Source organism: Stenella coeruleoalba, assembly GCF_951394435.1.
Source record: "Stenella coeruleoalba genome assembly, chromosome: 20".
Lineage (NCBI taxonomy): Eukaryota > Metazoa > Chordata > Mammalia > Artiodactyla > Delphinidae > Stenella > Stenella coeruleoalba.
The window spans coordinates 38,888,921-38,902,910 of NC_137166.1; the positions used below are offsets into that span (position 1 = coordinate 38,888,921).

Consider the following 13,990-nt stretch of genomic DNA (forward strand, 5'->3'; position numbering starts at 1 on the left):
CCCTCAGAGTGGGAAAGGAAGGCAGGTGCTGCCACTGGAAGAAGGTGCTGTTCTGCGGGGACAAACTAATGTTCCTATGCTCACTTCTTCCCTGTGTGGAGAAGCCAGAAGAGATGTATGACCTTTTGGAGGAGTTTGTGGGAGAGCAGCAATTTGAGTCTTTAAAGGGTATGTTTAAAAGGGGATGCTAGAGAAGATAAAGATTGGCCTGACTGGCCTTTGCTCAGGGTTTTGGTGGCCAGGAACCAGTAGTTCATGGCAGAATAGCTTTGTGGGTCAGATTCTTCCCAACTTCTTATTCAGGGATCACCTCTTTCATCTGTAAGGGCACCACTTTGAACCCTGCTCTCAGGGCAGTCTACGAAGGCTCACTATTCCTGAGGTGTCCATGGCTGAGAAGCCTGCTCCGTAGTTTCCATGGGGAGAGACACCTGACCTTAGTAGCACTGAAAACCCTTTAGCCAGGGGAAGGGAATGTCATGGTTGAGGCCCAGGAGACTTCCTCAAGTGAAAGAGAGTAGTAAGAGGTGAAGTCTTTCTGGACCAACTGAAGTTGAGAAGCAGGGACTCTCCATGAGGATCCAGGTGAGATCCGGAAGGCATCCGGACCAACTCCCCACTGAACACATGGGCCTCTACAGTTCCCTTAGCGTCTTTCTTCTGTTTGAGGAAGGTGGACCTGAAGGAGCCTACCATTTTCTTAGAACCACTGATTTTCTGTGATCATAAGGGCTTTATAGATGTTGGAAGTTATCTTTATACATTGGGGAAACTGAGGTCTTGGGTGGGGGGACTTGGCCCTCTATTCACAAGTGTTTGGTCTGCCCCTCCACTCCAGAGCCCAAGCAGCCCTCTTCGGATGCTTTCCCTGTGCCGCAGTCTTTTGGTCACAGGTCACGGCCATCTCAATGGCTAGTTCTTAACCTGTTGATGCTATGGGGGAGGTAGAGCTATGAGGATCAGAGGAGAGTGAGGGGAAAAGAAGATACAGAAATACGGAAATGAGCACAAAATGTGTGCTGTTGTCACAGGAAGTGCAACTCTAAAGTAGTGGCTGGTAACGTTTATGAATCACTGTCACTTTTTCTTTTTAAGTTTTTTTTTTGATGTGGACCATTTTTAAAGTCTTTATTGAATTCGTTACAATATTGCTTCTGTTTTATGTTTTGGTTTTTTGGCCGCAAGGCATGTGAGATCTTAGCTCCCTGACCAGGGATCGAACCCGCACCCCCTGCACTGGAAGGCAAAGTCTTAACCACTGCCACCAGGCAAGTCCCAGAATCACTGTCACTTTTGAGAATCTGGTGGAAGAGCTCAGAACCAGCCTATTGGCTTGAGAAGTATTACTTCCAAAGGAGGCACCCTGAGAGGCCAGGTGCTTGTCGCAAGGTGCTGACATGGCTCACATGTGGTGGAGCTCCTCCCGACTTTACTTCTAAGCTGGTCTAGGAGTCAGCAGAGAACTCATCTCACCACCACAATTTTTACCCTCAGCCACCATCCACCTAACTCACCAGGCCAGGCTCCTAAGGACTTGCATCAGTTTCAAGAAATCAAAAGGCTGGCGCCCCCTGAAGAAGACACTGCAGGAGTGGCAAGCCCTTGCCAGAGTAGGGGTGGTGGAGGGCTTGTCTACCCAGACCGCTGTGAGGATTGGGTGAATGCAGGAGTCCTGGAAGCAGGGGCTGGGTGGGCCTCTGGGAGTCTCTGCTTAAAGTCTAGCCACAAGATTCCAGCCCTGGCCAGGAGCAGTGTGAAATACTCCAGAGTCTGAAAAGAAGGAGGAGAGGGAGTCAGTGAGGAGAGGCCTGCGGAGCAGGACCAGGGCCAGGGAAGAAGGGTGGGGAGGCTGAGAAACCTGGAGAAGGGAAAAAGGATCGGAGACCCACAAATTGTGGAAGTGGCCGCCAAACACAGAGGGTAGAGAAAATCAGTGGGTGAACTTCTGTGCTTTAGTGGGACGCAGGTAGGCTTCAAGTTTCGGCCTCTGGAAGACACCAGGCCTCTGCCCATTGCCCAGCGCTCCCCGCCCCGACTTGACTCCCACTCGCAACAAGTGCTGGCTGCCCGCGGAGGTCTCCCAGCGGTGCGCCAAGAGAGCTCGCGCCCAGTCCTCGAGGAACGAGGAGCGCGCGGGTGCCGACAGGGGGCGCCGGCGAGACCCCCGCCCGAACCCTCTGTGGGGCTCAGGTGGTGCAGCGCGGCCTCCGGGCGGCGGGCGGTCGGTGCCAGGCCTGCTCTGGCCCGTCGGGCTGTGCAAAACCTCGGTGGCCTCCGTGCGCACCAGTCGAGGTCCCATAGGACGCATGGAGCGTAGCGCTCCAGAGATGCACGGCTTCGGAGGGCCGCGGGCGCATCAGGCTTCCTGGTATGGAAGGGGCTCTCTGCGTCTCCCGGCCACGATCTGGACCGCACAGGGCTGGGCACCGCGGAGAGCCCCAGGGCGGTGCCCGGACGAGCGGCCCAGCTCCCTGCCTCCCCTGGCCCAGGCGGGGCCGGCGGCTCGAGGGTTAAAAGGCGACTGCCACCCCCATTCTCTTGAGGAGAAAGTGCCTTTTCTCCAAGTCCATATGGCCACTTCCTTTCGACCTGTTCGGCCCTGCTCGCCTCTTTGTCCGAGCTGTCACTTATAAAGAATCACTTGACTTACAATAACAGGTTCAAAAGACGACAGAGTATAATCAGTTGATCCACGAAGAATTGAAATAAAGAACACCCCACTGCTCCAGCTATCATTCCCATAGAGATAGTGATATCATTGATGTGATTGCGATGCTAATTTCTATACAAGAGAAAAAAAAAACCTTGTATTTTGGAATTTGTTCAAAGAGAATTTCAGACACATCAGATTGGAAAATGTGGATTGAATTCCTAAACTTTTTTGGGTAGGCAGGGGATTCTGTAAAAAACCACCACTGCAGAGATATGAACGAACTTTAAGAATCTCATAGAACTAGCTTGTTTGGGGAAATTCCGATTCTCCTGGTCCCCAAAGTCCTGAAGAGATAGAGAGAGAGAGAGAGAGAGAGAGAGATTGAGGTTCTCAGGGCAGAGTCCAAGGGTGCAGGTAGTGGAGACCAGGCCGGGTGCCTACCGATGGTGCACCTGTGGAGGGGACCACCCACAGTGAGGTGCCAAGGCCCGGTGCCCCAGGCAGCTGAGCCGCACCTGTTGCCTGAGACCCCAGTCCCTGACCGCTGCCTGGTTGCTCCTCCAGTGCGAAGTTTTCTGCACCTTGCCCCACTGTTGGACTGGTTGTTTGCAACCGAGTGGTTCCTTCCTGTAGGAAGGGTGTGGCGATGGGGAGGCTGTGTCATGCTTTTTCTGTATTTTTGCTTTTTATGTATTGTGGTGCCCTGGTTTAAACCCTCCAGTCATCTTAGGGGAACTCAGTCCGGGCAGGCTGGAACAAGTCTTACCTGAATCAATGTTTTAAGTGTCCCTGTGGCTTGACGTTTTGAATAATCAATCTGTCTCCATCATTTCTTAATCAGGCACAGCACAGGCCTCTTTCTCTCTCTCTTTCTTTCTCTCTCTCTCTCCCCCCTTCTCTCTCTTTCTCCCTCTCTCTCCCCCTCCCTTTCTCCTGCTTTACTTGTCAACTCTTCTGGATCCAGTGTTTCTGCTATTAACATGCCCCAATGTCACATGCGAGCATTTTCTTTAAAACAAGCTCCTCATTGGTGTATCTGGATACTTCTTTTATTATTATTACTGAATCTTTTTCCCCCCCATAATGACACCAGGATCATTATATAATCCCATAACAAAGAGGCTTTTGAGGCACCAGCTTTTGTCAACTCTAGGACAGAGAATCCATAATTGCATTATTCAGCTTTTTCCCCCTTCTTCCCCCTCTTCCTTGCTTCATGGAAACCCAACCTCAAGCATCACTCACATCTTTACCTTGTTACCTCGCCTTATATTATTTACCAAAGCGTTTGCCTTGAGGACCAGCATTTGCAAAGTTGCCTTAAAAAAGTTATTTTGTTTGATAATTAAGTCCTGGAGCCCACCGCGTGATGATTATTCTGGACCCATAAGGCAGAGAACCTGCGTGACGTTTTTCTCGAAGTTTAATTACCGTATGCTAATTTCCTTGCCTACTACGTGATTAATTAAAATCATATTTTCATAATCATTTGGCACTAGTATTGTTTTAGAATTATCATGATCTCCTAAATAGTGTCTGTAAATAAAGTCGCCTCTAATGGCAGGCGCGGGAGGCGAGGCTGAGGACCTCTCCGTGTTTGTATCGCGGCGATTGGCAACATAACTGCCTTATTTACATTAAATACGCCACAAGGTTACAGCGCGGATCAACGTCATTTGATCGCTGATGACTCCCTTAAACGCCCGGGCTGTGACTGATTCTCCGCGTCCCGCTGTCCACCGAGATTCACCCGGGAGTTTTTTTTTTTCCCCCCAGAAAAGAAACAGACTTTAAATAGTTTCAGGAGCAGGTAAGAATTACGCTTTTTCCTCTCGCCTTTTCCGTCTCTCTCTTCTCTCCCTCCGTGGCAATCTCTCCCTCTCGGCTGGATAAAAAATTCTTTAGTCAAAGGCAGGAATGCAAAGTAGTGACAAGCGAAGGGGCTGATATATGTCTCAGTAACGAGTCTGACAATCAGAATGTAGCTCTTGGAGAATAGATAGATTTTAATAAGTGTGTTTACATGAGCTCAAGGTCAGAAGCAAGCTGCGCTGTGTTAAATGGTTTCTTAGTTGCTAGACAGAGAGAAAAAATGGACGATCACACACCATTCTTTGTAGATTATTATATCAAGGGTTCAGTCTCTGGCTCATCAAAGCTAAATGCCGCAAGACCTATCTAGTTGCTGTGAATTATGCCAGGGCGACAATGGAGAGCGTTTTTAATGGTACAATGCATTTCACCTACCAGATAGGGGGAGGCCGAGCCGGGGATGGGGATGTCTGCTGGGGTTGGGTGATGAGTATCAATGAACGGGGCGATTCTGAAAAGAGGCAGACGAAAATCGAGCCCGCCCTGCCCCGGCTGGGCTGGGAACAGTTCGCAGGGCTCTGCCGAGTGGGCGAGCGAGGCGCGCGAGCAGGGCGCCCGTCCCCCCTCAGCCCCGGAAAATGATCAAGTCAATCATGTGGACATGTTTCATTATTCATTGAACACAATCTTTTACAACGCTCCGTTTACGTGCCCGAGTTTGCTCCCGACGCCCGCGTTTCAGTGTTTAAGGTAAGGAAAACAAAGGTGGGGGGGGTCTCCGGGCGCGGCGCGGGGGTGGGGTGGGGGGCGGGGAGGGCGCGGCGGGGGGGGTGGCCCCGGCATCCGGGAGGTGGCAAAGTGAGTTTGGACTCTTGGCTTGGGCCCCCATCCCCTCCCCCTCCCCATCTCCGCGAGGCCTGCTGCCGGGTTCCTTCTCGCCCCATCGCGATTAAAAAATACGGTCTAATTAAATATCCGTGGATGTGACGTTGGCGAGAGAAGCTGTCAGCGGGGGGGAAAAAAAGAGGAAGAAAACGAGAAAGCGGCGGCGGCCCGGCATCGAATGGCGCTAGAGAACTTCGGCGGCGAGCGGGACCCGCGCCTGGGCCGTCGCCTCCCCCGCCCGCGGTCCCGGGACCGTTACTTTGAAAAGGAGCCGCCGGGCCTCGCGCCGGCCGTGCCAGCGGGACCCCGCGCCCCGCTCCGGGCCCAGCCCGCGCCCCTCACTCGCGCGCGGCCCGCGAGCCGCTCTCGGACCCGGGAAACTTTCGAAAGGGTCTGGGGGGTGGGGGAAGTCGTATGGAGACGGGGCGGCTGGGGCCGCAGAAACTTCTGCTCAAGTGACTTTCCCCATTTTCTCCTCTGCTTGAGAATCGGGCGCCCCTCGTTCCCTTTCTTCCTTCGCTGCTCGCTGCGGAATTCCGGCCCCGCCGCCGGGGGGAGAGAGGGTAATTTGTAATTTTTTTAATCAAAGTTAGCTGATGCTTACAGTGTGTCAAACTCGCGGGCGCCAAGGGCCGCTGAGACCTGCCATTTTGTGTTTTCATTGGCCTCCTGTGCCCGGGGAGCCGGGCGAGGCCAAGGCCAGGGGCTCCGTTGGGCCGGGGTGCCAGGGTCCGAACCCGCGACCCCAGGAAAGGCCGTGGCGCCTGCCAGTGCAGGCGGCGCCCGCAGCACTGCCCCAGCCTAGCCCAGGCCCTGGGGCCAAGCCGGGGGCCAAAGATAAAAATAAAGAAATAAATAAGTAACAGGTTATGGAGAGAACTGAGCCGGCCAGCCCTGGGCTGGAAGAAATGAGGCCAATCAGAGCGAGGGAGTGCGGGCGTGGGGCCTCAGGAAGGCGGGGAGACAGAGGGTTGGGGGCGTCTGGCAAGAGTGCAATTTGGGGCAACGGAAGCTCCAGGCCAGATGTATGACTGGGGGGAAAATGTTCTTTGCTGATAAACCTTTCTGTTTGCTTCAAGACATTATTTTTTGAAGATGAAGAATTGAGGAAAACAGTCGTAGGTGGGACCGGGATGTATTTTAGGCAAAAAAAAAAAAAAAAAGGGGGGGGGGAGGTTTTCTTTGATGATGAGTAGGAAAGTGCCCAGATCTCGACGCGCCCATCTGTTGCAGTTTTGCAAATAATTTAAAAGATAGATATCTCTATATAGATGGATGTATGTGAAGTGGAAGGTGGAAACACAGGCGCCGGGAAGTTAGGAAAAAGAAAGAAAAGGGGATTGATTGGGGCAGAGATCTGTCCCCACCCCACTCTTCTGAGGAAACTCCTGCAGGGCTTTCTTTGGGGACAGGTGGAAAGTTGTCTCCCCCCCCCCTTTTTTCACTTCTGTATTGTGAACGTTCCTAGTGTCCGCCTCTCGGCGAACGTGCACACAACCCCCGAGTTAGGTAGAGGGTCGGACGATCGTTTGGGGATGGGTTGGGAACCGTGGAGGCTGGAGCAAGAGCGGGGGGCGAAGAGGGGCAGGGCGGGGTCCTAGCCCCGCGCGCCGGTCGCAGCCACGGCTGGGTTTTGTTTGCTGGATATTGTTATGTCTAACGAGTGCCTCACAGGAGACGTGATTTGTCAGCCGCCTTCGTTTTCACTTTAGCAGAAAATACGGCGGCTGCGCGGCGTCCTGGACTGCGGGTCCAGGCGCCCGCAGGGTCCGCTGGCGTGGGTGGGTGCGCGGGGGTGCAGGCGTGGGGGAGCGGGCGGCCGACCGGCCGCGGGTAGGGGCAGTGGGGCGGGAGGGGTGAGCGCGCGCGCGGTGCCGGCCTCGGCTGCTCCTGCGCCTTCTCCCGACAGCCGCCGCCGCTGTGCAGTTTAGCAGAAATCCGACAGGGGCCGCGTTTGCTGAGCGCATCCGGCCGCCGGGCAGCCCGAGCGGGCCGCGGGGCCAGGCTGCCGGTGTAGACGCATGGAGGGGGTTGGGGGGAGGGCAGGCGGGGAGGGGCGCGAGAAGCGGGCTGGGTCCGAGTTCTCGCCACCCCCGGTGTTCGTTGTCCGCGGTGTCCCGGGCGCGTCGGGCAGCCCCTGGAGCCCTGGCCTTGCGCCCCCGCCCCCAGCCAAGGCTTAGGTGAACTTGGTTGGGGTGGGGTGAGCGTGCGTGCGTGCGTGTGTGTATGGGGGGGGGGAGGTTAGACTGGGAACGCTCTGTTTTCTTTCCCAGTTTGATATTAGCAACTGGATTTTTACTTTAAGACCGGCTTTGCTCACTGCTGGGGTTGGGAGGGGGCGATCTTTTCCCATCACTCACATCTTTGTTCATTGTTCACTGAGTGGAAGGCAGGAGACTTAAAGAGACGAAAGAGAGGAAAAAGAGAGGGAGCAAGAAGAGGGAAGAAAGAGAGGCGCGGGGAGAGCGCCCCCGCCCCCGCCCGGGTCGGGTTGGATGGTGAAACAGTAAACCCGCGCACGGAGGGTCGCCGGGAAAGTGGACATTACCGCTTTAATTAACTTCGAGATGCTCCGGCGGCGGGACCTGGCGTAGCCGTGACGCGCCCCCATAAATCTGCCCGGCCCGGGGCTGCTCCGAGAACTCGTACAGTAGCGGCGTCAGACCCGACGCGCGCCTTCCAGTCCGGAGCCCATTTGCATAATTGGATCTTTTTTTTTTTTCTCTTTCTTTCTCTCTTTCTTTTTTTTCCCCCCTCATTCTCCCTCCCTGAAACTTGTTTGAAAACCCAAGTGAAAACTGCGACGACCTGCACGCTCAAAAGCGAGTGCCAAGTAAGTGCCCTGCCGTGGCCTCGGTGCGCCCCGAGGTTAGCGCGCACAGCCGGCGAGCGAGGTGCCCGGACGCCGCGCGCTGCCGGGCGGGCCTCGGCCGAGGGCTGCTCGCTGGCGGGAGGACTGCAGCCGCGGGCTCCGGCGCTCCAGGCTGGCAGCTCGCACAACTTTTTTCCCCCTCTGTCTCCCGAGTTTTCGGGCCAGGTGAGGTGTTTGGACCACGCGTGTACCTGTAGCGAGACTCGGGAGGCGATTTTGGGGGCGCGGTGGAGTTGGGCATCTCGGGTCCGGGCGTGTTGTCGGTCCCCGCCGCTGTGGAGGGCAGAGCTGCTAGCGAGAGAGCGAACCGGGCCGGCTGCATCTCGCGCCGCGGTGCGAATGCAGCTCGTCGCCAAATGCCTCCCCCATTATTCTAAGGTTTGTGTCTCTGGTTGTGTGTGTGTGTGTGTGTGTGTGTGTGTGTGTGTGATCTCGTCTGTGCTTTAAAAAGAAAGAAAAGCAGGCACAACAAGAGCGGAAAGGGCTTCTCCCTTAGCTGCCTCCCCACCCCCCCATTTCTCCAGCATCATTTATTTCTAGTGCTTGAAGGAGAGAGTGCAGGGCTTCTTCGCTAAAGACAGAGTCACCGAGAGATTGACAGTTCTGTTGGAAATGCCATAAATTCTATAACCAAAATGTAGCTGTCTTCATAAAATACTAACCCTGGCCTGTCCAGGAAAGTGATTTTATAGTATCTCAAATTAAAAATACATAATAATGTATTATTATTATTTACAGTGTTCAGAACCTGGGGGTAAAGTCGATTTTCTTGGGAGAAAAGTGTAACCCTACTTTCTGTTTGCTAGGGAACTTGCTGGCAGCTGGACCCACCAGCCTCACTGGAAGGGGCAGGGGACTCAGCTTTGGCCTGGGGAGTCGCAGGGGGGCAGCGGGCAACCTTCTGGCCTCTGCTTAGGGAGAGCCTAGGGCTTCTGGCTGAAGGCTGCCTTAGTTATGATGTCATTCTGATAGTGGAGTGCAAATGTCTCCTGATTCCACCATTAACCGCCTGGCTGATTTGCTTGGTAATGATAGCACTGACGTCCAGGGCTTTGACAAATGCAGGCCTGCAGAGCCCTAGGAATTAACTTTTTCCTCCACTGAGGAGGGAGCGAGCTGCCAGAGGTCCACTCCTGGGCTCCTGCCTTTGAACTTTGCAGTGCCTGAGTCCAGACACTAATATGGATAGCAGGTCCCTAGACTGAGGGACCCCTGTTTTCCCAAAGTTTGGAAAACTTTTAGGAGGCTTCGATTTACAGAATACCCTTAAGCTAGTAACACTTGAATCCAGTTGTGACCAGATAGAGACACTTGGATCTGATGGGTTGCTGGGACCCTAGGTCTCTCTGGGGCCATTGCATGGAAGAAGGGATTGTCACATCTGCTTCCTACCTTCAGTCCCTTAACTGTGACTTTATGTTAATATCACTGCAAGTAAACCGGATTTAGTGTGGATTTTTAAATAGTGTACAATGATTTAAGATGTCTTTTGATTTACTGTTCAAATGAAATTTACATAAATGTGATGAAAATGAACTTAACATCTGGGCATATGAAAAAAGGTTAGTACCTCATATGTCATCTGCAGAGAAAGTCTCTAAAATGCTTTCACCCTAAACTGGGTTCGGGGAAACAGTTCCTGGAGACATAAATGGTAATTATGGAAAACCTGGAGAAAGCGCTTTCAATAAATTTGCATTCTCTTGGACCACTGCTCTGAAAACCCATCTTGGCCTGTGCCTGGAGTGCTTAACTTCTGAGCAGGCTTGAGATCTCACAACTCAGCAAGTTAACTGCTGGCTGGGGCTGTCTTCTCGTTCAAGCTGGAGGCCAGTAACCTCCGTTATGGGAGAGGACAGGGAGGTGGCCAGGATGTGCAGCCCTACTAACCACAGTTGCCCACTGGGCGCTGAAGGCGGTGCTGAAATGTGGAATCATTTACCTGCTGAGCACCAAAAAGCTGATGGATTAGGGTGTCTGCTCTGCCTTAGGTAACCAAAGAAATTTCCGTCAGGTCAGACCTATAAAATGCACGAGCCCATTCAGACGAACTCTGAACTCTGTCTCAGTTTTGAGCAAGAGGAGCTTATCTCTGGAGTAAGGAAATCAGAGTTAAAAAACCTTCCCCAAACGTGGTTGCCTTTTGCTCAAAAGTTGGCTGTGAATGGCACAGGTGTTTTTAAAGTGCCTTGAATGGAGGGAAGAAAGACAGCAATGATGCTCATGAGAATATAGATGAACTTAGTTTTTTTTTTCTTTTTTTTTTTTTAAGAAGAGGATCATAAAAGAAGAAAGCAAATAGATTTATTTTTCCAGTTTGAATGAGGACAATTATAGCTTTTTAACGTCTTTGGATTTAGTGTTTTTAATAAGCCTTTTAAGTAAGCTGAAATATCAGCTTGCATTTTGTTCTCAGCATTATTTAAAGTGAGACTTGACGCAAGTTTAAAAACAGAAGTGAGCTTTTTGTAGGTCAGCTTTTGTCCATGCTGAGGACAGGAGTCCCCCACAAAACCTCTGCCAGGACCCAGAGCAGGTGAGAGTGCTCAGTCCTGCTTCATCCTGTCTCCAGATGAGACAGATTTGGGCTGGAAGGATGCTGGCAGTCAGGTGACCTGATGCCATCTCCCAGGCTGTGAAAGCTGGATTTTGTAGTCTAAAAGCAAAATACAAGTTCACTGACATGGGAGAGACTCATCTTTGCTAGTAGGAACTTGTGAGCTGAGGAGCTTTCTTGGTGAAGCCGTGCCTGCCATGCACACTGGCCTGCCCCCTCCAGGACGTGTCCCCTTCCAGGACGTGCCCCCTTCCAGGACGTGTCATGGCAGGACAGCAGAGGGATTGGAGGGAAAGGAGCAGTCCCAGGGCAAGATGGGGATGGAGGGTCTGGCTGGTGGGGCTCACTGTGTGTTTTACCTGGTTGTGTGGTACCTGGTTGGGAGCTGTTGAGAGAGAGCCTTTTATCAAGGAGAGGGTTGATTGCTCAGGCCTGGATTGTCTGGGCCACTCTTGGTGGCATTGAGCGCCCTTAGAGGGTGAGAGCCAAGCTAAGCTAGGGAGTCATGTGTGCAGTTAAATCAAGCTAAGCCAGGGAGTGGCCCACCAGGGTCTTGATTGTGGTGATGCTAGTGTGTGTGTGAGCGTGTGAGAGTGTATGACACTTGTGCACGTGTGTGCATGTGCTGGGGAGGGTGTTCCTGCTAGAAGCAGCTGTTATGAGATGATTTCCTATTTACTCAGAGTGTACTACCCAGGGTAGATTAGTGAGTTTGTCAATGTATGTGCACAGTGGAGGGGTCGGGGCTAAAAGAGCTGAAGGAATCACAAAGTGGAGGGGGACATATATACTCAGAAGATGGACCCTAAAGAATGCAGGTCACCTTTCCTAGATTTTATATATATATATATATATATATATATATATATAATTTCCCCCCCTGCTCCCCCTCAATGAAGGCAGACATGGATGGAAGCCACCTCACAAAGGTGGGCCACTCAGCAAGCCACCTGGCTTGGGCACCAGCAGTGCCTGGGTGGGAGTGGGGACTTCCCGACCAGTTATGCCATCATCAGGCTTCTGTTGACCATCTGCCACTGGGCTTCGTGGTGCAGAGATCGGGGCTGGTTTTGTGGGCTCTGTTGGCTGCTTGAGGATACCACCCGCTCAACTTTCCCTTTAAAAAATCATTGTAGATCTTTGGTTTCTCTTATATTGGGGTTTTTGCTACTACAGAGGGCATTGAGCACTTGACTTTTCACAGCCTTTGAGTATGCTGGAGGTCAGGTTTATCTGCCCTAAGAGACAAGATCCAGGTGAGGCCTTTGGTGGAACTTGCCAGACTAGCCTGAACATTGTTTCTCTAGACCAGGGTTTCTCAACTGTGACACTAGGGATGTTACCCATTTGTTGTAGAGTCTGTCCTGTGTGTTGTAGGATGTTTAGCAACATCCCCGACCTCTACCCACTAGATGCCAGTAGCTCCCCTGAGTTGTGACAATCAAACATGTCTCCAGACATTTCCGTACATCCCCTGGGGGAAAATCAGGCTCATTTCCCACACCTTCTATGTGCCAGGGAGGTCTGACCCCCTGGGAGTACACAGGCTGGTGGGGAGACACACATGTCCTAGTGCCCTGAGACATCAGGGCCTGCCTGTACCAAATGGGGGCAGACCTAGGGGTCCAAGAGGAGGGAGAATGTCCATAGTAGAAGAATACCTGGGTGGAGGGTATCTGGAGAGAAGGCGTGAGGCTCGACTTTGACAGTTTTTATATCAGTTACACACTGAAAATGGCCCTGCCAGTAAGAACTGTGTTTCTGGGCTCCCTGACTGTGATATGCAAACCAAGAAGTGGAAAGCAACAGTTCTCAGGCTCTGAGTTGAGTCTGGGCATCCTGCTGACAGGATGATGACAGTGGCTTATTTTTGTGCACTTACTATGCGGTAGGCATGGGTTCTAAGCACTCGACTTGTTTAATCCTTACAACCAATCCCTCTATGAGCAGGTACTATATTTGTCCCAAATTTCAGGAAGGGAATCTCAGACACTGAGAGAGGGGAGTGGAGGGTCCAGGATCAGAACCCATCCAGTCTGCCTCTGGAGTTGGCACGCTCAATCCCTCTCCTGCTCAGAACACCTCCCTTGATCCATGGCCAGCTGCCCTTCCTGGGGGCACACTCACTGCAAAACCTCTGAGATTTCCATCATTGACCCGATCAGCTCATCCACAGCCTCCTGACACCAGGTAGAGAAGGTCCAGGGCATCCAAGTCCTTTTTAAGGGACACAGACCTCCAGGTGGGGCCTCCAGATGGGTAGTGACAGGAAGGTCATTCAGATGCTTCGAAGGCATTAGGAGATGCAGGAAGGAAGATCAGTTTGTAGGATCCCCCCTCCTCTACCTACCTATTCTTGCTCTGTAGTTTTACAGTGAGAAAATTGTGCCATTTTGACACAGGAAAGATGATCACCGTAGGCTTGAGCTGACATTAACCTGAACGTTTTATATCAAGGCATTACAGCTTTGATTACCTGTGCTGTGTTTAGCTGGTCTTTGATTACTGAGGTAGGCTTGTCTATTGCTCTCTCTCTCTCCTTCTCTCTCTCTATCTCTCTGCCAGCTAGTTCTTTAGCCGGGAGGCTGGTCTGCCAGCTCCCCAGGGCTTCATTCCACACCTCACCCTGTCCATCCATTTGGGACCATCATCCCCCTTCACGATCTTTTAGCCCTTGGTTTTTTGTTATCAAATACACATTCACCCATACACATAGACAGGATGAAGTAACACTCTTTAGGTTGTAAAAGCCAACCCACAGAGTCCCTAACATTGAGATTAATCACAGAAATGCCCATGCAGCCTTAATTACAATGATGTTCTCACTTGCACGTCTGAGGTTCCAAAATAATTCCTATAGATTTGAATGGGATTTTGGCTCATGGAAGGGTTAGACCGTAGGGTTCTCAGTGAATATTTATGCCTGTAGTTTCCAAGTGCCTGAGGAGGCGAGGTCTGGGGCACCTCTGTGTAGGTGTGTAGAGGTGGCCAGAACATCGGCACCTGCAATGGCTGCTGTTGGATGCTTGCCTCATGCCAGACTCTGCACTCTGCACCTTGGATGCATGGTCTTATATATAGTCCTTTTAACAACACAGTGAAGGGCATCCCTTGGTGCAATTTCACCAGTGGGCAAACTGAGAGTTGTGGCAACTTGTTGCAGCCACAAGCTCCAGCATGGCAGAGCCAGGATTTGAAGGCAGCCTCATTA

The 13,990-nt window shown here is 52.2% G+C and overlaps 1 protein-coding gene across 3 annotated transcripts in view; it reads left to right on the forward strand.

Annotated features, from left to right (window-relative positions):
- The first annotated feature begins 4,345 nt into the window (after window positions 1-4,345).
- Window positions 4,346-13,990, forward strand: part of ZNF536 (zinc finger protein 536) — a 282,945-nt gene continuing 273,300 nt past the window's right edge. For 2 of the 3 annotated variants that reach the window (XM_079907426.1, XM_079907424.1), the window contains exon 1: window positions 4,456-5,215. The gene's annotated coding sequence lies outside the window, so the exon portion shown is untranslated. Of the gene's footprint in view, window positions 5,216-13,990 lie in introns of all 3 variants that reach the window. The other variant, XM_079907425.1, reaches the window with a different exon arrangement.